Source organism: Tiliqua scincoides, chromosome 3 (assembly GCF_035046505.1).
Source record: "Tiliqua scincoides isolate rTilSci1 chromosome 3, rTilSci1.hap2, whole genome shotgun sequence".
NCBI lineage: Eukaryota > Metazoa > Chordata > Lepidosauria > Squamata > Scincidae > Tiliqua > Tiliqua scincoides.
Window position 1 is genome coordinate 4691978 of NC_089823.1, and position 24041 is coordinate 4716018.

Genomic DNA, 24041 nt, shown 5'->3' on the forward strand with positions numbered 1-24041 from the left:
CATCTGCCCCCCTCCTTGCTTTTTTGCAGACACTTGCAAAAGCATCACATCAAGTCAAACGAAAGGGGAGAAAAATCATTGTCTACAAACAAGACAGATTAGTGAAAAATCTACACTAACAATTATGAATCATTTTTTTATCCAGCTTACTTCACGTGGCTTCACCAAAGTACCCTGGGTAACGTAGTTTGGTGAGGGCGCCAAGAATTTTTTGCAAGGGATCCCTAGACCCAAGCGCATAACTTCAGATTCCTGGAAGTTAAGCTGGACTGCCAGGCCCAACTAGGCTTGGATTCCAAGATGGAGCTATAGGGAGTCAGAGGGTGGTGGGGACAGAATATGGCACTCAGCAGGGCAAGAAAAAGCCTGGCTTTGCTTGGACTTCTAGGGCAGAGTCTGACAATGGACAAAGAGAGGAGAGTTCAAGTAAAGAGCAAAAGCTCTCAGGCACAGCATGTTTGCAGGCAAGACACACCTGTAAACAGGGCCAGGTGGGGTCTACGTGAAAACGCTTCCAGACTGTAAGGTCTTTGGGACAGGGACCTGACCCCTTATGCTTTGTAAAGCATTGTACACACTGATGGCACTATAACTAACAACAATCTCCTTATTCTGCATCCACAGGGCACAAGGAGGGGAGGGAGGATCGTAGCACCGACACTCTTCACCTCTTCTGCCTGAACATGGAAAATTCTGCTCTGTTCCAACCAGCATTGCTATGTGCATGCAAGCCTATGTTTTTGAAACCATGGGTTAGAAACAGGATGCGGGTCCTTTCTGCCAGTCCTTCCTTCTCTCCCTACACAGTTCCTTGAAGCTTCGTGTTTGCTTGAACCAAACAGGCCATGAAAGTAAGGAGGACTCACAAAATGAAAAATGAGGTGGCGTTCGGTTTTATGCAAACAAGCTGTTTGGACTGCGCCAGCCCCGTGAATCCTGCTAATCGCTCAGTAGGTCTTGCGTGCAAAACTAAGATTCAAATCCTCCAAGGGATGTGGCCACAACACTTTGGGAACGGGCGAGCATCGCTCAGAGAGCAGCACTGAGAAGCAGGGACCAAAAAGCAGAGAAAGGCAGAAGGCAGGAGCAGGCCACTGGGAGGAAAAGGATCAAGGCGAAAGGGGTTAAGGAACAGCCACCTAAGAGCTACTTGGGGACACAAGGGCAGGCTGGCAGGCATGGCGCTGGTCAGAGACAACTGGGAATCTACCCATCGATCTGAACCAATCAGCCGGATTCTGACTGCAAAAATCGGGTCTAAAAATTAGATCTCTAATGTATAGGAAGTGCTAAAGCTACTCATTTCCCCAGAAACAGAAGCTGCCATTTTCATTAGCTTTCCATTTCCAAACCTGAAGTCACTTATCCTAGGCCCAGAACTACTATCACTGCGCTTTACAAAGAGAAACATGAATTTATTTGAGAGCAGTAAGGGAAGTACAGGCCAATCTCAGAGTTCAAAACACAAAAGAAGGTGGGAAAATGTGCCCAGATTCACATTGTTGCACAAGGATGCCTGGAAGCTCTCCAGAGGTTTTCATGGTACTGCGACAGGGTCTAAGTAAATACAGATTTTACAACTGGAAAGTTAAAAACCTTGGCCAGACTCACTTCCCTGCCTACTAAGGCGCCTGACCATACAAGGCCACAACTCTCAAGCAGAAATCTGAATGACAGAAAAACATGAGCATGTGGAATAAGTTCTATATAAAAACCTACCTCTCAAAAAAATCAGAGCAGCCTGCCCTTGTGTCCCCAAGTAGCACTTAGGTGGCTGTTCCTTAACCCCTTTTGCCAAATAAAAAAAGCAAGATGTTACACAAAGAGAAAAATTCCAAGGTAGAAGTAGCACTTCAGACCCTTCTTACTGTCACAGTCAGTGGCTTAGCTAGAGGGGGTGCAAGGCACTAAGTTTTTCAGGGAGCCTCACCCCCTCTAGCTAAGCCACTGACTGTGACAGTAAGAAGGGTCTGAAGTGCTTTTTAAAAAGCTTGCACCCCCCCCCCAGCCAGGCATACGCCTCCGTTTTGCTCTGCAGCTTCCTGCAAAACTTAGCGCTTGCACCACCTCTCGCTACACCACTGGTCACAGTCATGACCTGCACCTACTTTGCGAGATTTATTTATCCCCCACATCGGAGGTAGCACTTATCTTTAGATAGGTTCTGAAAAACCAGTTTTAAGATCCGGCAGGAGGAGATACGGACAGGGGGAAAGAAAAGCGGTCCAGGAAAAGTCGTGGCCAGACATCAGTGGCTGGCAGCCAACATGGACAACAGAGCCATCATCTGCAGAAGCAGTGAATCTCTGTCAGCCAGACACCGGGGAAAGCTCCTACTGTCACATCTTAATGGTGGGTTTCGGAGAGAATTTCATGGCCTACTATAAGAAACAAAATGCAAGGATAGGTGGTCTGGCAGTCTGAACCAGATAGAGTGGGCCCATCCTTGAGGGTGCCTGAAGTGGGCTATCTCAGGCAGCAGACTGGCAAGGGCACCCCTCCACCCAGCCCCACTGTTCCTCTTTGTCCTCCCACTTCCTGGATCAGAAAAGGAAGAGGGGGTGCAACAGAACAGGAAGTGGGGAGGAGGTGAGAGTGACGGGTGAAGTGTCAGGTGATCCACTCTCCTCCGCCACCCTGCCTCTTCTGCTCTATCGCCGCTTTCCCAATCCAGGGAATGGGAAGAGAGGCTGGCATATTGCTAGGTAAGGGGAGGCCACATCCAGCATGCTTCTTCAGCTGCCAGGAGGTCTTGGACCATCTTTGGATCCAGCAGAGCACTTTTTAGGTTCCACAAGGACTAAGTCCCTAGGAATGAATGCAGCCATGCATTACCCTCCTCTCCAATCCCCAAAACAGTACCAGTAGTGTCCTCACCTGGTACAACGTTGCAAGAAAAAGGAACCAAGCAAACGCTTCCGCTCCACCGGCTGCAGCGCAACGCCTAGTGCTCAAGTCTGCAGCAAAGCAGTCACTGCCGAGAGAAGTCGAAACCTGGCAGTCCAGCTCCCTCCTCCTAGTCAAACACATGTCAGCAGAGGAGGCAACACTGTGTACACAGAGGGCCTTCCTTGGTGTGTGTTCTCCCCCCGCCCCCAACACACAGGACAATCAAACATTGTGAGTCACTGCATTCCTCCACCTGTTCATGGGAAACACTGAAAACAAACAAATACCATAGTCTCAGGGTGGCTTTGGATCAATAAGGACTGCACTGAACAAACTTGCACAGTTTCTGAAGACAATATAAAAAAGAATCTCTGGTCAAGAATCCAAGAACTCTGAGTTACTACAAGCGTGCCATGGGTAGTGGGAAGCGGACCATGAGTAGTAGGGGCCACGCAGAAGGACTGCCCAGCCTCTAGGAATCAGGATCAGTCTCCAGTTGACTTCTGAATGTCTTTCTGTGGGTATTAAAGGTAGGTACCTCTGTAGGTACCTCCCTAGCTAAAAGACATTGTGTCATGGTGGCAGGGGAGGGGGGAATCCTAGAGGCTGTACTAAAGGGGTAGGCAACATACAGCCCACGCCTGGCCCCCCACTCAAAAACATCTAGCCCGTAGTCCAAAAAACATAAGAACAGCCCCACTGGATCAGGCCATAGGCCCATCTAGTCCAGCTTCCTGTATCTCACAGCGGCCCACCAAATGCCCCAGGGAGCACACCAGATAACAAGAGATCTGCATCTTGGTGCCCTCCCTTGCATCTGACATAGCCCATTTCTAGAATCAGGAGATTGCACATACACATCATGGCTTGTAATGATGTAAATGATGTAATGATACACATCATGGCTTGTAAACCCATAATGGATTCTTCCTCCAGAAACTTGTCCAATACCCTTTTAAAGGCATCCAGGCCAGATGCTGTCACCACATCCTGCGGCAAGGAGTTCCACAGACCAACCACACGCTGAGTGTCCACCCAGCCCATGGTGGTTCTAAAAAATAAATCAAGTTTGTAATTCTATCTCTATAAGGCTTGCAGTGTAAGCAGACCAAGGGCAGAAGTTTCCTTTACATGCCAACCTCTGTCTGGGCAAGCATCTCTTCATGCCATGCTCATCTTTTTTTTTTCTTCCTTAGCTCTATGGCCTAATTGGGAGGTTCATACATGCATATCGAACGTGCATAAGCTCTTAGTATTGATGGACTCAATGTCTGGTCCTGTGCGGAAGAAGATTGCCGATAATTGCTCTACAGCTTTACAAGCTTCCTCAGAGCACCTCAAACAAGCTCATCTCAGAATCGGGTTGAGAGTTCACCCCCTGCTCATTCCTCTAACCTGTCACTTGCACAGGGGCATCAAGGCCCTTCATACCAGTTTCAACCAGTGCTTCCATTTCTAAAAAGCAAAGAGCTCAGATGGTCTTTCTCCCCCAGACAGGCCCCCACCTGCCAATAAGGTGCACCCAAGAGCAAGTACCCCCCCCCCAGTAAAAATTAGTCATGACCTGTGGAAGCAGCTCACATTTCAGGCTCTGGAGACAGAGTTAAAGGAAAGGCTCCTGGCCTGGGATGAGAGAGTTCCAACAGACAGGTTTAGCAAGTTATTTACAGTATGGGAGGAGAGAAAACCACTCATAAGCTTATCTCCAAATAAGACATTTATTAAGGCAACTTACCTAGTCAAAGGCCAATTCTGGGAATTCATGACCAGCCGTGTTCCTTCTAAGGGCTCCACTGGAGAAAGGTGAGAATCCTGCTATTAGGAGACCCTTATGAAGTCGCGTAGCTACAGGAGACAGCGTGGTAGGTATTGCAGGGGCCACAACATGTGGTGTGAGCCTGAGGCACCTGTCCCACTCACCACTGGAACCACTCTGGGCAGTGATAGCAATGCACAGCGCAGCCCCTGCGATAGCTATGCTACTGCCCCGGGGTTGATTTAATTTACATCATCCAGTGCCTGCAACTGCAGCACTAGTGCTATTGCCTAGCAATCATAAGAACAGAAGAACAGCCCCACTGGATCAGACCATAGGCTCATGTAGTCCAGCTTCCTGTATCTCACAGCAGCCTCACCAAATGCCCCAGGGAGCACACCAGACAACAAGAGACCTGCAAGGCCTCCTGGGAATTGTAGTTAAGAACATAAGAACAGCCCCACTGGAGCAGGCCATAGGCCCATCTAGTCCAGCTTCCTGTATCTCACAGCAGCCCACCAAATGCCCCAGGGAGCACACTAGATAACAAGAAACCTGAGTCCTGGTGCCCTCCCTTGCATTGGCATTCTGACATAGCCCATCTCTAAAATCAGGAGGTTGCACATGCACATCATGGCTTGTAACCCTTAATGGATTTTTCCTCCAGAAACTTGTCCAATCCCTTTTAAAATCGATCAGCCTTTTCTGGGACATTCCAGCACTTCACCCTCAATCTTGTTTAGTGGCCTTGCATACATATGGAGAAGGCCAGACAAATCTGTTCATGTCCCCACACATCTCTAAGGAGAGGCTCCCAGGCTGGTAGGACCCAAGCCAGCCAGTGCTTTCATCCTTCAGGACCCACACCTCCCTGAGAAATTTACAAAATGACAACAGCAAAGGTCACCAGTTAAAATAATCTTGATTCCAAATGAACCCACCTTGAGCAGGTGAAAACTACACACCACAAATATATTGACAAAAAGAGCAGTCCTGTTTCCCCAGGGTGTATATTGGCAGCAGAGTTGCACCACACCCCAGAGTCAAGAAAGCACAGGCTGTTGGACAATTTGGTGCAAAGCGTGCAAATGACCCTGCTTCCTATTAAAAAAGCACAAAACTGTGACAGAACGCAGGATTGCACCCGTGCGTCAGGATTTTGGAGGCTGTGGCAGAACCCACTCTCCAAAGACTTGCCAAGCTGAGCTATCATCCAGTTATGCCCAAATCCCGCTCGCCCACCTCAGGGGGACCAATCAGATCCAAGGGGCAGGCAGAGTTTCTCTCCTTGCACAGACTGAATGCTTGAAGGTGAAGCAGGAACACACCCTTTAGCCCTCCAATGCAGATGGAGCAGGGTCAATGGACACATCAGCATGGCTAGCAGACACTATCCTGCTTCCCTCCCTGTATTTGTTCAGCCTCCGAGGGGGGCAGGATGCATGCCCTACACTTACACACACACACAGACCAGCATCATTGCTTTCAATCAAGTACCGTTTCATATACTGCCTGAACAAGTCTCCTCGCTAACCAACTGGATTGCTGGAACATTAAGACAGTCTGGTTTGGAACTAAACAGAGCCTTTGTACGATGCAGACGCTCCTGCCAGAATCTTGGGTCACGTGGCCTTTTGCAGCACAAAGTTCTATCTGCTTAATAGGAGAAATTGACAAGCTAATGGATTCCTGTTTAATATCCCGTCTGTACACTGACAAGACACTGTCACCAAACAGCGGGACATTTTTAAGAATGAGGAGTCCGGACACTGAACAGTGGCGTCACTAGGGGGTTCGGGGGGGTGCAGTCCTGCACCGGGTGATGCACACAGGGGGGCGACACCACTACTGTCCAAAATTTTTTAAACCTTGGTATTTTTGAATAATACTATCATGTTATACATCAGGGGTGTCCAAAGTTTTTGGCAGGAGGGCCACATCATCTCTCTGACACTGTGTCGGGGGCCGGTGAAAAAATAATTAATTTACATTTAAAATTTGAAAAAATTTATATAAGTTTACATAAATGGATATATTTAAGATGAACTTATATGAATGAATGAAGGTCTTGCAATAGCTCAAGGCCTATAAAAGGCCTTGCACAAAGCAAGGCTGGTCTTTCCTTTGCTGCCACTGTTGCATCACAGATGCAAAACAGCAAGCAGTGGAGGGAAGCCCTCATCCCACAGCTCACGTGAGAGGTCAAACAGTCACACTCACACTGAGAGCAGTTGTGTTGGGCCAGTGCGAGCTGCAACAAATCTCTGGAGGGCCAGAGGCTCATTGGAGACTGGGGGCTCCCTGAGGGCTGCATTGAGAGTCCTCGAGGGCCGCAAGTGGCCCTAGGGCCGGGGTTTGGGCACCCCTGTTATACATCATTCGATGTGTAAGTTCATGCAGAATGCAATTGAAATAAATATCTTTATTCCATCAAAAGTTATAGCCAAAAAATCAACGGGGTTGGAGTGATGGTCTAGTCACCAAGTCCAACGCCTGGGGCTTGCCCCACCCACTGCATGGGAAGAGGTCCATCATGGGGTGATGTGCTGACCTCACAGAGTGGCACAAACCCTAGTGATACCACTGATGCTGAAAGTCCATTTGAAGTCCCCCTTCATACCTGGCACGCACTATTTGTTGATGTGGCCCCCTCCACATGCAAGACCAATAACAACTGCCCCCCTCTCTCAACGAGTGCACCTTTCTTCAGCCTACAGCCTTCTGGAAGCTCTTCTCCAGATGCCCCCACCTCTGGGAGTAGGCAGGTGTATGACCAAGCTATCCATGAGACTGATTAAAGTGGTTGCCTCAAGCAGTGGGTGCCCACCTCCTTCTACCCACTTACCTCCATTGCTCTTCATTGTACTCCCTAGATTGGAAAAGGAAGAGGGGAGCAGACAAGGAAAAAGTGGGAGGTCCTAGAGCATTGGAGACACTCTAGCCCACCACTCTTCTCCCCTCCACACCTTCTCTTGCTATTCCAATCTAGGGAGTGGGAAGAGGAGAGTCTGCACATCACCAAGTTATGGGGAGGCAGCCTTTGGCATGCTGCCTCATGCACTGGGAGTCTTCGACAAGCCCATAGTGGCAACTGTCAAGAGGACCTCCTGCTTCAACTGTGGCACCTTCAGACTTGACTAGTGCCTTCTCTCCTGCCTTTCTGTCACCCTGTAAGGATCTTTTCCTGTTTGATATTTTTTAAAGTCTGCAGCCAAGTCACTTTTGGCCCACTTTGCCCCCAAGTTGCTTAATTCCTGCCCCTGCTGCCTTAACCTTGTACAGCATTAGTGACTGTACTTGCCAACCTGACAGTCTTTTTCTGCTGAAAGGCAGGATGCAAGTTGGATAAATAAATTAAACACAAAGCTCACTGAAAGGCATGGCTGCTTTCAAGAGCATGACTGCCCCAAAGATCCTAGATTGGCTCAGTCAGAATGAGTCACACAGCAACAGATTCTGATTTCGCCTTGTATTGCTGAAAAAAACCAAACACGTCAGCTTTGGCCAGAGGTCAACGTACATCATTTACGATAATCAGCCAAGATCAATAAGTTGTTGGACTTTCCCACCCATTTCCAATGTTTTTCTTCTCATGGCACACTGGCTTCTATGGTCTCCTCTACGATCTTTGCCTCTTGCGATGTCACTTCTGGATTCCGTAGACTCTTAAGAACATAAGAACATAAGAACAGCCCCACTGGATCAGGCCATAGGCCCATCTAGTCCAGCTTCCTGTATCTCACAGCGGCCCACCAAATGCCCCAGGGAGCACACCAGATAATAAGAGACCTGCAAGGCTTCCTGGGAATTGTAGTTAAGAACATAAGAACAGCCCCACTGGATCAGGCCATAGGCCCATCTAGTCCAGCTTCCTGTATCACACAGCGGCCCACCAAATGCCCCAGGGAGCACACCAGATAACAAGAGACCTCATCCTGGTGCCCTCCCTTGCATCTGGCATTCTGACATAGCCCGTTTCTAAAATCAGGAGGTTGCACATACACATCATGGCTTGTAACCCATAATGGATTTTACCTCCAGAAACATGTCCAATCCCCTTTTAAAGGCGTCCAGGCCAGATGCCGTCACCACATCCTGCGGCAAGGAGTTCCACAGACCAACCACACGCTGAGTAAAGAAATATTTTCTCTTGTCTGTTCTAACTCTCCCAACACTCAATTTTAGCGAGTGTCCCCTGGTTCTGGTGTTATGTGAGAGTGTAAAGAGCATCTCCCTATCCACTCTGTCCAGCCCCTGCATAATTTTGTATGTCTCAATCATGTCCCCCCTCAGGCGTCTCTTTTCTTGGCTGAGGAGGCCCAAACGCCGTAGCCTTTCCTCATAAGGAAGGTGCCCCAGCCCCGTAATCATCTTAGTCGCTCTCTTTTGCACCTTTTCCATCTCCACTATATCCTCCGACATGCAGGAAAGCAACTGTATCCAGTCACTAGCTGCTGTGACTTTTTGGACGCTCAGGAAAACGATGTCCCCACCCATGCACTGCAAGGGCAGAAACAGCCATTCCAGTCTGTGGGAGCAAAACTGAGGCCTCCAAAGGAGAGGGGGAGGGGTCCCTTGCGTACTGCGGTGAGGCTCCCTGCAAAACCTAGTGCTTGCACCCCCTCCAGCTATGCTACTGATTCCATGAATCCACCTGACATCAGAGTATTGGTCCTCTAGCGCAGGCTCTCCAGAGGCCTACCCCCCTACGGTCCTTTACACCGGCGATGCCAGGGACTGAACTCAGGACCCCCTACGCGCCCTCACTCGCAGCAATGGACCTTCCACTTCCACCACCCCCCTTCCTTTCCCCCCATGAAAGTCACAGGTGGCTCTTCCTCAGAACAGGTCAAGAGGACATTCAGCTGCACCTGAGGCACTTGGTCTGAATCCAGGTGATCAACTCAGGCACCAGAGAGATACACAAACAGAGTCAAAGTCCATCGTGCAGAATAGAGCCACGCTCATTTCGCTGGCTTGCCATGCTCAGGGGCTCTCGTGGACCAGATCGCGAAGGGCTCCACAAAAGGAACCCAACTTCAGGAAAACCACGTCCACTCCACTTTACATTGCTTCTCCCCTCTGCCAAACTCCTGTCGCTTCTGGTCATAGGGACGGGCCAGGAATTATCAGGACACTAAAGCCTGAAAATCCCTGAAAATCTTGAACCCTGAAAATCTTATTTATCATCATTCCTATCCCACTTTTCATCTGGGCAGGAACTAAGGGGGAGGACCTGGAGCTCTCAGGCAATCTCATCAGGCTTCCTTGGTTTCAGCTAGGTGGCCATTTCATGCACCCTCAGATCACTCCTTGTTCACTCACCTCTCTGGCTACAGGGAGTGCCCATTTTTGTCCACACACCCTCCAGCCTCTGTTCAGATGGACTAGCAATGAGACGGGATTTTGGAGAGAGCTCTGGACGCGATTGCAAGACTAGCTAGAACATGGCTGGGAGGGCTTGGCCAGACTCTTTCCATCCCTTCTAGTGTAGCAGTAATTTAAAGCCCTCAGACTACAGCCTATGCCGTTTTTGACTTTTCTTTGCCACCATGAACACTAGAACTTTTAAAGGAATTCAAAATATTTTCTCTCAAAAAGATGCATATTGCAGCATGAGTCAGATTCCATGTCCAAGGACTGGTGGCATAGCTGGAGGGGGGCGGAGCACCCAGTCCGGCGGGGAGTCTCAGCGCAGCAGGCAAGCGGCCCCTCCCTTTGGAGCCATTCCCAGCGGGGCGAGCAAAACAGAGCCATACTCCACCCCCCTCCAGCTATGCCACCGCCAAGGACAGTGGGTGGGGAAAGCTCACCCAGCCAAAATCCTTCCAGTCCAGGGACTGGAACTCACCTGTGGGCCTTTCTCCTTCACTACTCACCCCATCCAAGAAAGAATATTTAGAGACTGCTTTTCAACAGAGTTCTCAAAGCAGTTTAAGAAATCAGAAGAGGTTTTCCTGCACCCAAAGGGCTCCCAATTTTTTCATCTAAAAATAAACACAAGGGAGACACCAGCCACAGCCAGTTGGAAATGACGCTACACTGGGATGAACCTGGACGTTCCTGCAACCCAGAATTTTCAAGTACCTAGTCCATACATTCCCATTTGCAGGTGGCCAGAAAAGGTTTTAAGTAAACAAAATGCATAAGAATAATACATAATTCTACATAAGAAGAATACAAGCAATCCACAGCTGCATTTGGTCCCAGACAGAATCACTGATGTTGTCCCGTTAATGTTAAGCATTCACATTTCAGAGTGTTTTGACCACAGCATGGACATTCCATCAAGAAGCCTTACAACAGCCATGTAGCAAAGCATTATTATCCCCATATTGGGGAAGTCGAGAGAGTGGCATCCCTAAGGTCACCTTCTGAGTTCATGGCAGAGGCAACATCTGAACCAAGCAATTCCTGACTCACCGCTCAGGGGTTTAACCACTATGCCACAGTAGCTCCTGCGTGGTCTAACATAAGCTCCTTCCAAAAAGGCAGGTCTATTCCTCATCGGGACCAGCCTGTATAATTCAGGCCACAGGGAGCCACAGCCCAAGCCCAAGCCCAAGGGGGTTGCAGAGAAAGTACCTGCAAGGCAAGTGGATCCAGGTGGCTCAAAGGATTCCTGCTAGCTGGAGAAGACACCTACAGCCTCTGTTTCTCCTGGGTCTCTCTTGGCAGCTTGGTACACAGAAATGGTCAGGCTAAGCTTTTCACAGCATAGAGATGAACATTATCTCCATTTGCACATCAAGCTGCTGTTGAAGAAGGCAAAAGCTGTAACGGAAGCTGGTAACCCTCAGAACCCAGAGAAGGAATATTTTGTCTGGGAGGCTCCGCAGCCCAATGGCAGAACACCTGCTTTGCAGCAGAAGGTTCCAGGTTCAATCCCTCCCATCTCCAACTCAAAGGAGGCCTGATAGCAAGGCTGGGAAAAGCATGCTCCACCCAAGCCCTAGGGACAAGCAAAGACATGACTGGGCTAAGTAGCCAATTGCCTAACTACTATAATGCGGCTTCACGGGTGCCAAGCTACAGAGACTCTGCCCCTTTAGGTTCTGAGGCCACAGATTCTGCTTGAGTCCCAGAGCCCACAGTCAGCAATCAAAAATAGGGGATTTGGCATTCTGAGAATCTCCAGGATCACTTTTGAAAGCAGGTTTCTAGCCCTCATTCACAACATTTGGAAATACAGAGGAGAGCAGCCGGGGTGGAGGGCAGTGGGTTTCATAAACAGGAGGTTTAATTTCCTGTTTCAACTGACCCCCCCCCCCCAAAAGGTCTACCACCATCAGTTAACTGGAAGACTCTCATCCTTCCTCTGGTGGTGATAGCATCAGTACAAGGGTTTGTTTTTGTTTGTCAGTAATGATGAAATAGGATAGAAAAAGCAGTTCTCCTTCCTGAGATCTAGTAGCTTGAGATTGCAACTTGCCTGGAATGCTCCTCAGCAGTTAGAACTGGGTACACACCAGGGACATCGGAGTCCTTTGAAAAGTGCCACCACCATGCAAGATGCACAAGCACTCACAAAACCACATGCTTTGGGTTGTGAGTGCTTGTACACCTCGCACAGCAGTGGCACTTTTCAAAGGACTCTGGTGGGGAGGCTCTGTCTCTCCTGCCTCCCCACCCACTGCATGTCCCTGGTACACACAATCCAGACATATTTAATAAATAAAAAATGCACACATAGACTTTAGTTCACACCACATATTGTACATCCCTATGAATAACAGGTATTAGGAGGCACCTGTTGGAATGCTGTTCCCACACACAGCCATTATCTACAGTCTGTCACAGCATGAACCAGGCTTGTCTGGTGCTTAATTTCTAGATCAGAGGGTTGAGAACGGACTGGAAACCGTGCTTTGCGATCCAGAAACCTTGCTCCTTACCAATTAGGAGGACTCTGCAACCACTCATTGGTTAGGGTTTGCACTCTGCAACTGCTCAGGAGCACTCTTGTTCATGTTAACTTCACGTCCACTAGAGCGGAATCCTGGCACTGAATGGCAGGGCTGAACCACAAGCGTTGTGATCCGCTGAATACAAGCATTGGCTTCACTGAAATGAATGGCAATGAATCTGAAGCAGCACAAAAACTCTGGGGCTCGTCTCCCACAAGAGCTTTCACCAACATGGGTTCATCGGTTGAGGCAATGCTAAGTGACAGCCAGCATGTGTGAACAGGGCTGGAGTCCAAAGAGGTTCCACTGTGTGTTTAGTCAAGAGCAAGACAAGGAAAGAGGGAGAGGCTGGTTAATTTCTGCCCTACCCACAAGTGTACACATTTGATCCCTGTTGTGTATATGCAATGTTGGGCAGAAAGGGCTTAAGTAGAGAGTGCTTCTGAAAGGAGCGTTGCTGGAAAGCAAGTCTTGCAGGAAATGGCTTGATGGCTTTTGGAGAAAGTCAGGCGTAGAGACAGGAACGGGAGAAAGAAACTGATGACAGATCAAGATTGCTGGGAACTGAGAGAAAAACTACAGAAGCGAGACACAGCACTGGTGTTTCCCCTGGCACCAGTCCTGGCACCAGTGAGCAGGTCCGCGGTTCACTTCTGACACACTGGCTCCAAACAAACCCTGTTTGGGGCAGAGAAGCTGACACCTTCACCACAAGGGACAGAGATTTGAACTGAAAAGCAGTGGCGTAGCTAGAGGGGGTGCAAAGTGCTAAGTTTTGCAGGGAGCCTCACGGCAGTGTGCAACCAGCCCTTCCCCTTCGGAGCCATTCCAGGACAGGGAGCAAAACAGGTGGAATGCCTCTGTTTTGCTCCCCCCCCCCTCCAAAGGGGAGCGGAAGGGGCTGCTTGCACACTGCAGTGAGGCTCCCTGCAAAACTTAGCACTTCGCCACTGCTGAAAAGTCTCCAGATTATAAAGTGGGATATAAATGGGTGGAATAAATACGTAATAGCAGGCAAGTATGTTCTGCGAGTTAAAATCCTCAGCATTCAGAGGGGAAGATCAGGACTGAGCACAGCAGGGGCTGGATTCAATTACTCTCCCTCTCCAGACATTTTATTTCAGGAAATGCAGCTTTGGGCCATGCCAAATGGTGCTGTATAACCTGGAACTCAACAGCAGAAAAGGCTGCTGTGATTAATGGTCCTCCATGACTGGGGGCTGCTCCAGACCACCTGAATTTGTTGCACACACTTGCCTGAGAGGGGGTTGAACTTGCCCCATTTTTCACTGCTGACCTGAGGGGCAGAAGAGAGCCGCCTTGGGAGCAGTTCTCTTCTGCCATCTGACTCTGGAGCATGTGGAAAAGTGTTATGAGTCCCAACAGGTAGAAAGAACCTCCATGTTCGGGGGCAGTCTACCACTGATTACCAGCTGCCAGACAGCAACAGCAGGGGAGGGCTGCTGCCTTCATGCCCTTTCTGGGGACTTCTTGGAGGCTGTTAGGTAGGGAGCGCAAGCAACAGGATGCTGGCCTCATCCAGCAGGAGCTAGCTCATAACCCCCTGAAATGCAACACCCTTGCCTCCCCGGACCAGAAAATGAAGAGGGAGATGGAGCAGAAGAGGAAGTCTCTGGCACTGGCCCACCACATGCCCTCTCTGTCCCCGTCTCCCTTTTCCAATCTGGGGAACAAGATGAGAAACAGCAGTGGAGGGAAGGAGGCATCCCTTGCCTTTCTGCTGCCTGAGGCAGCAATCTCAGTTGGCCTCATGAAAGGGTCGCTCCAGGCTTTTCTTATATTATTATTATTAATAGTATTTATATACCACTTTTAACAAAAGTTCACCAAGCGGTTTACAGAGAAAAAAAATATCTAATGGCTCCCTGTCCCAAAAGGGCTCACAATTTAAAAAGATGCAACACCAGCAGACAGCCACGAGAAAAGACACTGCTGGGGTGAGGAGGGCCAGTTACTCTCCCCCTGCCAAAAAGAGGAGCATCCACTTGAAAATGTGCCTCTTCCCCAGTTAGCAGGGGTCGTCTATAATCTGGGGGACATTGCAACAAAGTACCTGGCTGGCAGGATCAGCTCCAGCAAGCCCTTGAAAACAACACTGTCTCTAGGGACTCGTTTGGAAGCCTTGCTCATGCCAATACACATCCTGTGGCAAGGAGTTCCACAGACTAATCACAGGCTGGGTCAAGAAATAGGAAGTCCCGGAAAGGCCCCAGGATGCAGGGCAGCGTGGGAGGTGGAGCTGCCTTCTCAGGGTGGAAAGCAGAAGCTCCAGAAGAGAGGAGGTGGCTGCTGTGCAGGGTCCAGGAACCAAAACAAGAGAGGTGGACCAGACCTGGTTCCTCTGGGCAGGGATGTGCAGTGGGTGGGGAGGCAGGGGAGGCAGAGCCTTCCCACGGGAGTCCTTTGCAAGCACGCACAACCCACCGGGGCCGCGCTTTGCAAAGGACTCCAGTGGGGAGGCTCTGCCTCACCTACCTCCCTCTGCAGGGTCTGGGCAGTGCCCCAAGATAAAGGCACCAGCCAGCTGAGCGCCCCTGCAAGCCACAGGGCAGGGAGGAGGAAGCTCCTTGGCCAGGGGCGTCCCAAGCCCCCCTGATGCCCCCCATCACTCAGCAGAGGCAGAGGCTCCTTCCCAGCGCGCCGGACCCCGATCGGGGGGTCTGCATGCAGGGGGAGGACCCTCACCCCGGGGCCGATCCCCCCGGACAGGGGCGCTGCAGGGCCGGCAGGAGTGCGCGACTCACCTTCCCCGCAGGAGGCGTCCCGGCTCCCTGCGCTCTCCTCCGCCAGCTCTTCGCTTTGGCCAAGCGGGGCTCGCTTTGGGGGCGGGGGGCGGGGCGGGGGTGGGGCTGCAAGCTGCACATGCGTCTGTGGAGTGGGGGGGGAGGAGGGGGGAGGCATCTCATTCAGAGGGTGGTGCGCTGCAGCCCCTGCGCACCGTTTCCTGCTGGGAGGGAGAGGGCAGACAGTGTGTCGTTTGCCTGTGGAACTCCTTGCCACATGGCATCTGTCCTGGGCGCCTTTGAAAGGGGATTGGGCAGATTTCTGGAGGAAAAGTCCATCCCAGGTTACAAGCCACGATGGGTTTGTGCCACCTCCTGGTTTGAGAAGTAGGCGACCTCAGAATGCCAGGTGCAAGGGAGGGCACTAGGATGCAGGTCTCTTGTTGTCTCATAGGCTCCTAGAGGCATCTGGTGGACCACTGTGAGATGCAGGAGGCTGCACTAGGTGGGTTTTTTGTTAATCCAGCAAGGCTTCTCCTATGTAATTACCAGTAACCTTGGAACTCCTTGCCACAGGATGTAGTGATCCTCAGTGCCTTTAAAATGGGATTGGACAGATTTGTGGAGGAAAAGTCCATCACAGGTTACAAGCCTTGATGGGTATGCGCAGCCTCCTGTTGTTAGAAGTAAGTGACCTCAGAATGCCAGATACAAGGGCGGGAACCAGAATGCAGGTCTCTTGTTGTCATGTGTGCTCCCTGGGGCATTTGGTGGGCCACTGTGAGATCCAAGAAGCTGGACGAGATGGGCCTATGGCCTGATCCAGTGGGGCTGTTCTTATGTTCTTAACTACAATTCCCAGGAGGCCTTGCAGGTCTCTTGTTATCTGGTGTGCTCCCTGGGGCATTTGGTGGGCCGCTGTGAGATACAGGAAGCTGGACTAGATGGGCCTATGGCCTGATCCAGTGGGGCTGTTCTGATGTTCTTAACTACAATTCCCAGGAGGCCTTGCAGGTCTCTTGTTATCTGGGGTGCTCCCTGGGGCATTTGGTGGGCCGCTGTGAGATACAGGAAGCTGGACTAGATGGGCCTATGGCCTGATCCAGTGGGGCTCTTCTTATGTTCTTATGGGAGCACCATAGGACTTGCTTCTCAGTAAACATGCACGGGATTGCACTGGGTCTCTTGCAGCCCCAGCCTATGGCGTAGCTAGAGAGGGGGCAAAGCACTAAGTTTTGCAGGTGTCTGAATGCATCATGCAAGCGGACCTTCCCCCTCCCCTTCAGAGCCATTCCAGGTGGGGGAGCAAAATGGAGGCATTCAATTCGCTATCTCCCTGCATTACCCTCCATTTTGCTCCCCCGCCTGGAATGGCTCTGAAGGGGAGGGGGAAGGTCCGCTTGCATGTTGCATTCAGACACCTGCAAAACTTAGTGCTTTGCATCATAAGAACATCCTGCTGAGCTTATTTTGAGCATCAGCCAGCCAAATGCTTCCTGGAAGCCCACACTGGGCACGAAGGCACTGACCTTCCCATCTGCAGCTGTGGGGTTGTCATTGTTGATGCTCATTCATAGACCATGGATAGATCAAATCCCCCTTTCAAGCCACCTAAAGCATTCCTTATGGCAATGGCACATTATGTGCAGAAGTCCTTCTGTCCTGATTCTTCTGCTGCTCAATTTCACTGGACAGCCACAAGTTCAAGTCTTCTGAGGGGAAGACACAAACCTCTCCCTGTCCACTGTCTCTACACTATGCATCCTTTTAGAAATCTCTGTTGCTGCCCCCCTTTTGTTGCCTTTCTTCTGCCATGATGTTGCATGTGTCAGGCATCTAGTTCCCTTTGGCTCACCCAAGGGCCTGGACAGCACCCACCGATTGAAACATTTGAGGATGTAGGAGTGCAGTGTTGGCTGTGACTCACAAACCACCAAAGCCAGGCTGTGGCTTCCACACCTTTAGCAGTGATCAACCTCTGCTGTCCAATTATGATTGCATCTCAAGTTGCAGGCTGTGTGGTTTGGGAGGTCAGGAAAGAAACATCAGAGTGTTGCAGCGTCTTTGTAGGCCGGAGAATATTCTCAGTCCACCTGAGAATATGGTGGATAATGACAAAGTAAAGAAGGATAATGGCAAATTGGAAGTGATTCATAGGTATTCGTTCAGATATGATAAATGGACTGCCTTGCTGACCCAAAACACATTTACCAGATGCTCCAACTCTTCCTATTTACCTGAGACCGTCTCTGCTTCCAGGTTCCTGCCCCTAGTACACCACCTGGTACAGCACCTTTGGCAGTGAGTATAAAAGAGCCATCAGAGGCAGTGGCATAGCTAGAGGGGGTGCCAAGCACAAAGTATTGCAGGGAGCTTCACCATGGTGTGCAAGCAATCCCTCCCCCTCCCCTTCAGAGCCATTCTGGGTGGTGGGAAAGGCGTTCACCTCCATTTTGCTCCCACCACTGGGAATGGCTCTGAAGGGATCTTCAGGCTCTGGAGTTCATTCACCTCTGGGAATGGCTCTGGAGGGATCACTTGCACACCAAGGTGAAGGGATCTTCAGGCTCTGGGATCATTCACCTCTGGGAATGGCTCTGGAGGGATCACTTGCACACCAAGGTGAAGCTCCCTGCTTTATGCCTAATAAAGGTTTTGTTGACTGTTGACTGAAGCTCCCTGCAAAACTTAGTGCTTTGCACCCCCTCTGGCTATGCCACTGGCAGGTATTACTGTAAAAACTGACTGTACTTTCAAGAATTAAGAGATGTGGTAACTGCACACCACAGGGGAATGCTTCCTGGGTCCCCCAAGCAGTTTGTGGTTGGTATGAATTCTGCAGGAAGTGTTATTCTGTTTCTTTTCTCACTGCTTCCAATCAAGAGGGTGTTGTCTTTATTTCCGGAAGCAAACTGCTATACCAGGAAGTCACTGCTGAGGACACATACAAATTCAGCTGGTGAAGCATTTCCTTGTATAGCTACAAAAACGTGAGGTGGAACATTTTTTTAAATGTTTATCAGACTGCTGATAAAGGCACAGAAGCATGACTAATCAAAAAGTTGGTAAGTCTACCAATATGGTTGCCAACTTTTTTTTTTTTAACAGCCCCTGCTCTTGTGCCTTTAGCAGCAGCTTGAACAACAGACAGGAAATACTGCTAATTGGTGGAAAAGCTTCACTGGCTTATTTCTGCAAATGAGTTCTTATTAAAGGCACAGGAGCAAACCAAGACAGACAAACCTGACAACTCTAACCTAACAGAAGTATTTTGCACCACCAGGGCAGACAGATTTTCTTTTGTCTGCACCATTTTGGGCTGAGAATTATTCTTCACATGTTAAAAAATAAATCTGTAGCTGTGAGCTGAACTTTGTAATGCATGCATAGTTTATAATCTGTGTGCAGCAGTGTGTGTAAGTCCTTGGCATGAGGTCATGTGGTTGTGGGCTGAATGTTATTACCCTGTGGGGAGTGAGAAACTGAGACATCCCTAATCAGCTGGAAGGGGAGAGCAGCTAAGTTGAAGATCTCTGTTGGAGTTTATGTGCTATTCTGGTTGTATTGTGGTTCCTTTAACAAATGCAAATCAGTTCTATCCTCACTCTAGGGCAGCAATTTTCAACCATTGGCTGCAGCACATTGGTGTGCCATGGGAATTTGGGGGAGGGTTATTTATTAGTAGGCCATTGGGGGATGTGAGACCCCCCCCCCTGCAGTGCAGTGTGCCTTGACAATTTTAGCACCTTGTTAGTGTGCTGTGAGATGAAAAAAGTTCAAAATCACTGCTCTAAGGGATTATATTATCACTTGACCTGTAACTGTTAAGAACAAAAGAAGAGCCCTGCTGGATCAGGCCAAAGGCCCATCTAGTCCAGCTTCAGTATCTCACAGTCCATTCTGGTATCTCACAGTGGCCCACCAGATGCCTCAGGGAGCACTCAAAACCATAAGATGCATCTTGCTGCCACTCCCCCGCATCTGGCAATCTATTTACCCTTGTGCCTCTCCCCATGAAGGTTGTCAGCTGGTCAGACAGAAACAGCTTGACCTGCTCCTGTTTCTTTAGGAATAGCTTAATTTGAGACATTAGCAAGGGATGCTTTTCAGGTTAGGGAGAGAAGCATGTCACTTACTAAAGTTTGCAGGAAGAGCTGCAGTTAAATGCACAGGAGCAGGGCCACTATAAAAGCTTAGAAATCACTATTGGAGGAGGTGTTTGTTTCTGGTGAGCAAGATAGGATTACAGCCTAAGTCTTACTCAACCCAATGGGCTTACTTCTGATTAAGGTCAATAACACTGTTTTCAAACACCTCTGTTGCTCAAGGCAGGGAGAAGTGGTGTGCTAGCCTGTCAGTCCAGTCTCAATCCAAGTTTGGTCAGAAGGAAGTCCCACAGTCCCATGAGGCTGATGACCAAATAAATGTGCATCAAAGTGAAGCTTCTCTGTGACCAGATGGAGAGCTCCTGTATCTGTAATAGCTAAATGAAAAAGATGATTTGAGCATCTGCAGCTTGTTGTGAGAAAAAGCAACACTTTAACCCCATGGCCCCCCACTTACTTGCAGGTGGGACTTCAGGCTAGTGGTACTAAGGGTTCAAGGGTCAGATGAGCTGGGTTGGCCCTTTGAGGGGTCTGGACCCAGCCTGGCCAACTCCTGACACACACCCCCCCCCCCCACGGGCTCAGAACAAAGGCCAGTCTAGTCCAGCATCCTCTTCCAGTGATGGCAATTGGGAAGCCACAGGCAGGACTTGAAGACATGAGCTCTCCCCTGCTGTTGCCACCCCAGCAATGGGTGTTTACAGGTACCCTGCCCCTGAACATGGAGGTTTCACAAAGACAACCTGAATAATAACACAGGCCTGCAAAACTGAGTCAGAACAATGTTTTTCAAATTTTATGGTGGTTTTATATGAACTTGGGGTGCTGATTCCTAAAATGGCATCAGTTTTGCCCTATCATGTCTGGTTTCAGAAATATGGCACAGTCTTGTTAATGAATGGTTCGAGCAGCTTTCTTGTGAGAAAGCCCTGATGTAAGCTTCCTCACGAGGAAGCTGCTTGGACCATTCACTAAAGAGGATATGCTGTATCTCTCAATCTTGACGTGATAAGGCAAAACGGATGCCTTTTTTGGAATCAGCACCCCAAATATACCCAGTAATAGGTCTAACTTTTCAAAAGATATGGGAGGATCTGGTCCTGGCAGGAATCCCACCCTCCCACAGCTAGCCTTTCAAGGAGAGCCAAAAGGGATTGGCTTTTTCCAGGACTCAGCATTCAATTCTCAGCAAGAGACCATTACGATGCCCGAGCTGCCTCCAAATCTTGGCATCATTGTTGCACTGCTTGGGCATGAGGGCACAGATTGATCTCTGGCACTTTGCGAGTGGAAGAGCGCCTCCCTTTCAAAGTTTGGAGTACATCAGCAGCTGATTCCTGGAAGCAAACAAGATGGCTTGGCTTGCATCGCCAGCCCCAGCCAGCAAGGCAGCCCCCACATTGTGATGTACAGATGCTCCATGCCTTAAAAGAAATACTTGAGGCCAATCCGATCCAACTTTCCAGCACTGATGCAACCGCAAAGCAGCCCCAAGGTAAAGGAACAAATGGTCCCTTACTTTGAGGAGACCTCCATGATTTCCCCCATCACCACCGGATGCAGCACACGCTCTGTTGACATGGCTGCACCAGTGCTGGAAAGTTGGATAGGATCCCTTAGTCTCACTGAGATGGGAAATCTGTGTCCAGCCAGCACCGCTTGGGGGCTGTGGGGAAAACCCCAGATTCTCTCATATTTTCCTTCCTGATTAGTCCCCTGGATCTGACCTGGCACAGTCCAGGCATTGGTTTATCTTGAAAAGAACTAGGCCACCCCTTGCATCTCCACCCACGTAATGGTAATTTTTGACCATATTGGCTGCCAGCCTGCCTCCAGGCCCAAGTCAAGGTGCTTTTGAGAGCTCTCCACAGCTTGGGATGTTTGAAGGGGCTCCTTCACCCATGTGAGCCTGCCCGTGTGCTCTCTTTTTCTGCAGAGGCCTGCTCTGTGGTCGCACTGCCTAGAGAAGTGTGGCTGGTGGGCATGTGGGGGCCTACCTGGTGGTGGCACCAGGATTTGCAAATCCTGTTGTTGACAGGCCCAGTTCACACAGCCAGTTCTTTCTTTCTTTCTTTCTTTCTAAGCAGGCAGCAGACATGTGTTCCTTTTGGTTACTCTTTTGTTCTCAGTTATTTTTCCGCTGTCTTCTTTTTACTGATTTTATAGTTTTATTGGGGTTTTAAACATTGCAAGTCACTCTGAACGTCCTTGGAGAATACAACTACTGTATTAATAATGCAAGTTTACTTCAAAGCAAATTCCTGGTCAGCATGCATAGGCGGTTGCTGTAGGTAGACAAAGAGTGAGGCTTATGTTGTCTGTTGCATTACAACTCCACATAGGTGTTGGATAGTACCTAGACCAGTGATTTTCAACCTTTTTCATCTCGCGGCACACTGGCAAGGCACTAAAATGGTCAAGGCACACCAGCGGATTTTTGACAATTGACAAGGCACACCGTGCTGTCAATCGGGGCTCACATCCCTCAATGGTCCTATTGATAAATGACCCTCTCCCAAATTCTCCACGGCACACCTGGGGACCATTCGCGGCACACCAGTATGCCACGGCACAGTGGTTGAAAATGGCTGATCTAGACAGACTTATTACCTGGGGTATATATACGTATATACTCCCAGGCAGGGCCCTGCAGCACAGTTTCTTCCCTAGTTCAAAAGAGGAAGCAGGGAGGCTGGAAGCTTGCTTACTGTGGATGCTGCACCGACAATTCACTGTGTTTAAATACGATGCCAGTTTAATATGCTCCCTGCAGTGGCATAGCTAGAGGGGATGCAAAGCACTGAGTTTTGCAGGTGCCTGAATGTGCTGTGCAAGCGCCCCCCCCCCTTCCCCTTTGGAGCCATCAGGAGCATTTGCTTCCATTTTGCTCTCACTGTCTGGAATGGCTCCAAAGGGGAGGGGCCGATTCCACATTCAGGCACCTGCAAAACCTAGTGCTTTGCACCCTCTCTAGCTGTGTCACTGGCTCCCAGCATATTCAAATGAAGGTGGCTAATTCTGTATGGATTGACTGTATCAAGTTGCCACCTTTTTTTGCTGCAAGACTCTTCTCTCCTTACTATTTGCAGGGCAGGCAGAAATCAAGAGGTGAAACTTCGACAGCACCCCAAACGATCACTTGGTACAGCTACTTGTGCTGTGGAGTTGCCCCTTGCACAACAAGGTTGTGGGCGCAGAGCCTGACCAGGAGGCGACGTAACCCAGTGCCTGACATTGCTCGGTTTAGAAGCATGACATGACCGGCCTCTGCTTTGCACAGCATAAAAGTGGTTCATCTTTCCTGCACAGTCAGTCATCCTGTCTCCAGCTGTGGTGACATTAAGATCACACTAGCCCAGCGTTGACAGGCCTGGAGCTGCCTGGCAGAGAGGGGGTGTCCTGGGGAGGAGGGCAGGGGCTCTGCTGCCTCAGCAGTTGGCGTTCTTCCAGCTGAAGCAGCAAAAGAGGATGGCACTCTGGAGGCAGCGGGAAAGGAACTGTGGCAGCTGCAGGTTCTTTTGGAGTTTCAAAAATGCCGTTTTAGTTGCTACATGTGTACGCTCCCCTTCTCCCAAGGAACCCAGGATGGTGTGCATGGTCCTGGCCTCCCCATTTTATCCTCACAAGGAAGCTGCTGGGTAGGTAGGGTGGGAAATGGTGACTGGCCCAAAGTAGTCCAGTGAACTTTAAGGCTGGGTAGGGATTTGAACCCAGGATCCCTTGCCCAAGACCCTACAAGTTCATCACACCAGCACCACCCGAAGGGTGGAGGGCCTGCACCTCCTTGTCCCTTCCCCTCAATGGTCTTCCCACAGTCCTGTTTCCAAAGAGAGCATTTTGTACAACCTCTTCTTTGTCTTCTAGGAGGGCAGCTGGAAAACTGGTTGGCACTGCTCAGGCCAGACCCCTCCTCCCAGTATCTATGACCATGAAGTCTAGAGAGACACAGAGGGATCCAAGGTGACTGCTGTGGAAACCTGGGAGCATTGACAGCCCCACAAACTGGTGTCAGGTCCCAGCCCTCCCACACAATGAGCTCTGTTCCTCCCCTCCCTCAATAACACCCCCAGGGGGCAGGCCCTGCCAATCTTCTCCTGCCAGTCTGCTGCCCCCTCCACTCACCCATCACCCTTGCTGACATTTCCCCACAGACACCCCTGCAGGCCCTCCTACCTCCTCACCTGCACCTGCCTGTTGCCCTAGCCAGCCATCTCATGAAATGGCGCTGGCATGGCTGGATATGCAGGTCTCTCACTTGCAAAGTAGGGAAGGCACCTGCTGATGAGGCCTATCTCACTCTCCAAGACATCTCACTTGCCTGCATGGTTGGGCCAGCCCTGTCACCTGAGGAGGAGGTAGGGAGTATTTGAGCTGGTCTTGAAAAGAGAGAGCGCACACCACAGGGATGTAGAGGGATCCAAGGTCACTGTTGTGGAAACCTTAGAGTGTGAGGCTCATCTTTTTGGAGCTGGAAGGCACCTGGGGATTTTATACCTGAATGCACATGGACACATATAGCTGGTTCTCCCTGCAACCATTTCTTTTCCCCCTTCACCTTCACTCCCAGAATAAACATGCACTGTTCTGTGCATATTAACCTGCAAATAGGGAAGAGCTGCATACTGTATTCTTGTTTAAG

General features: G+C 49.9%; 1 protein-coding gene across 2 annotated transcripts in view; it reads right to left on the reverse strand.

Moving 5' to 3' along the window:
- The window catches only part of CAPN5 (calpain 5), a 91086-nt gene extending 75709 nt beyond the window's left edge, over window positions 1-15377 (reverse strand). The window contains exon 1 of one of the 2 annotated variants that reach the window (XM_066621716.1): window positions 15318-15377. The gene's annotated coding sequence lies outside the window, so the exon portion shown is untranslated. Of the gene's footprint in view, window positions 1-12540; window positions 12658-15317 lie in introns of those variants that run through there. The other variant, XM_066621717.1, reaches the window with a different exon arrangement.
- Between the last annotated feature and the right edge of the window lie 8664 nt (window positions 15378-24041).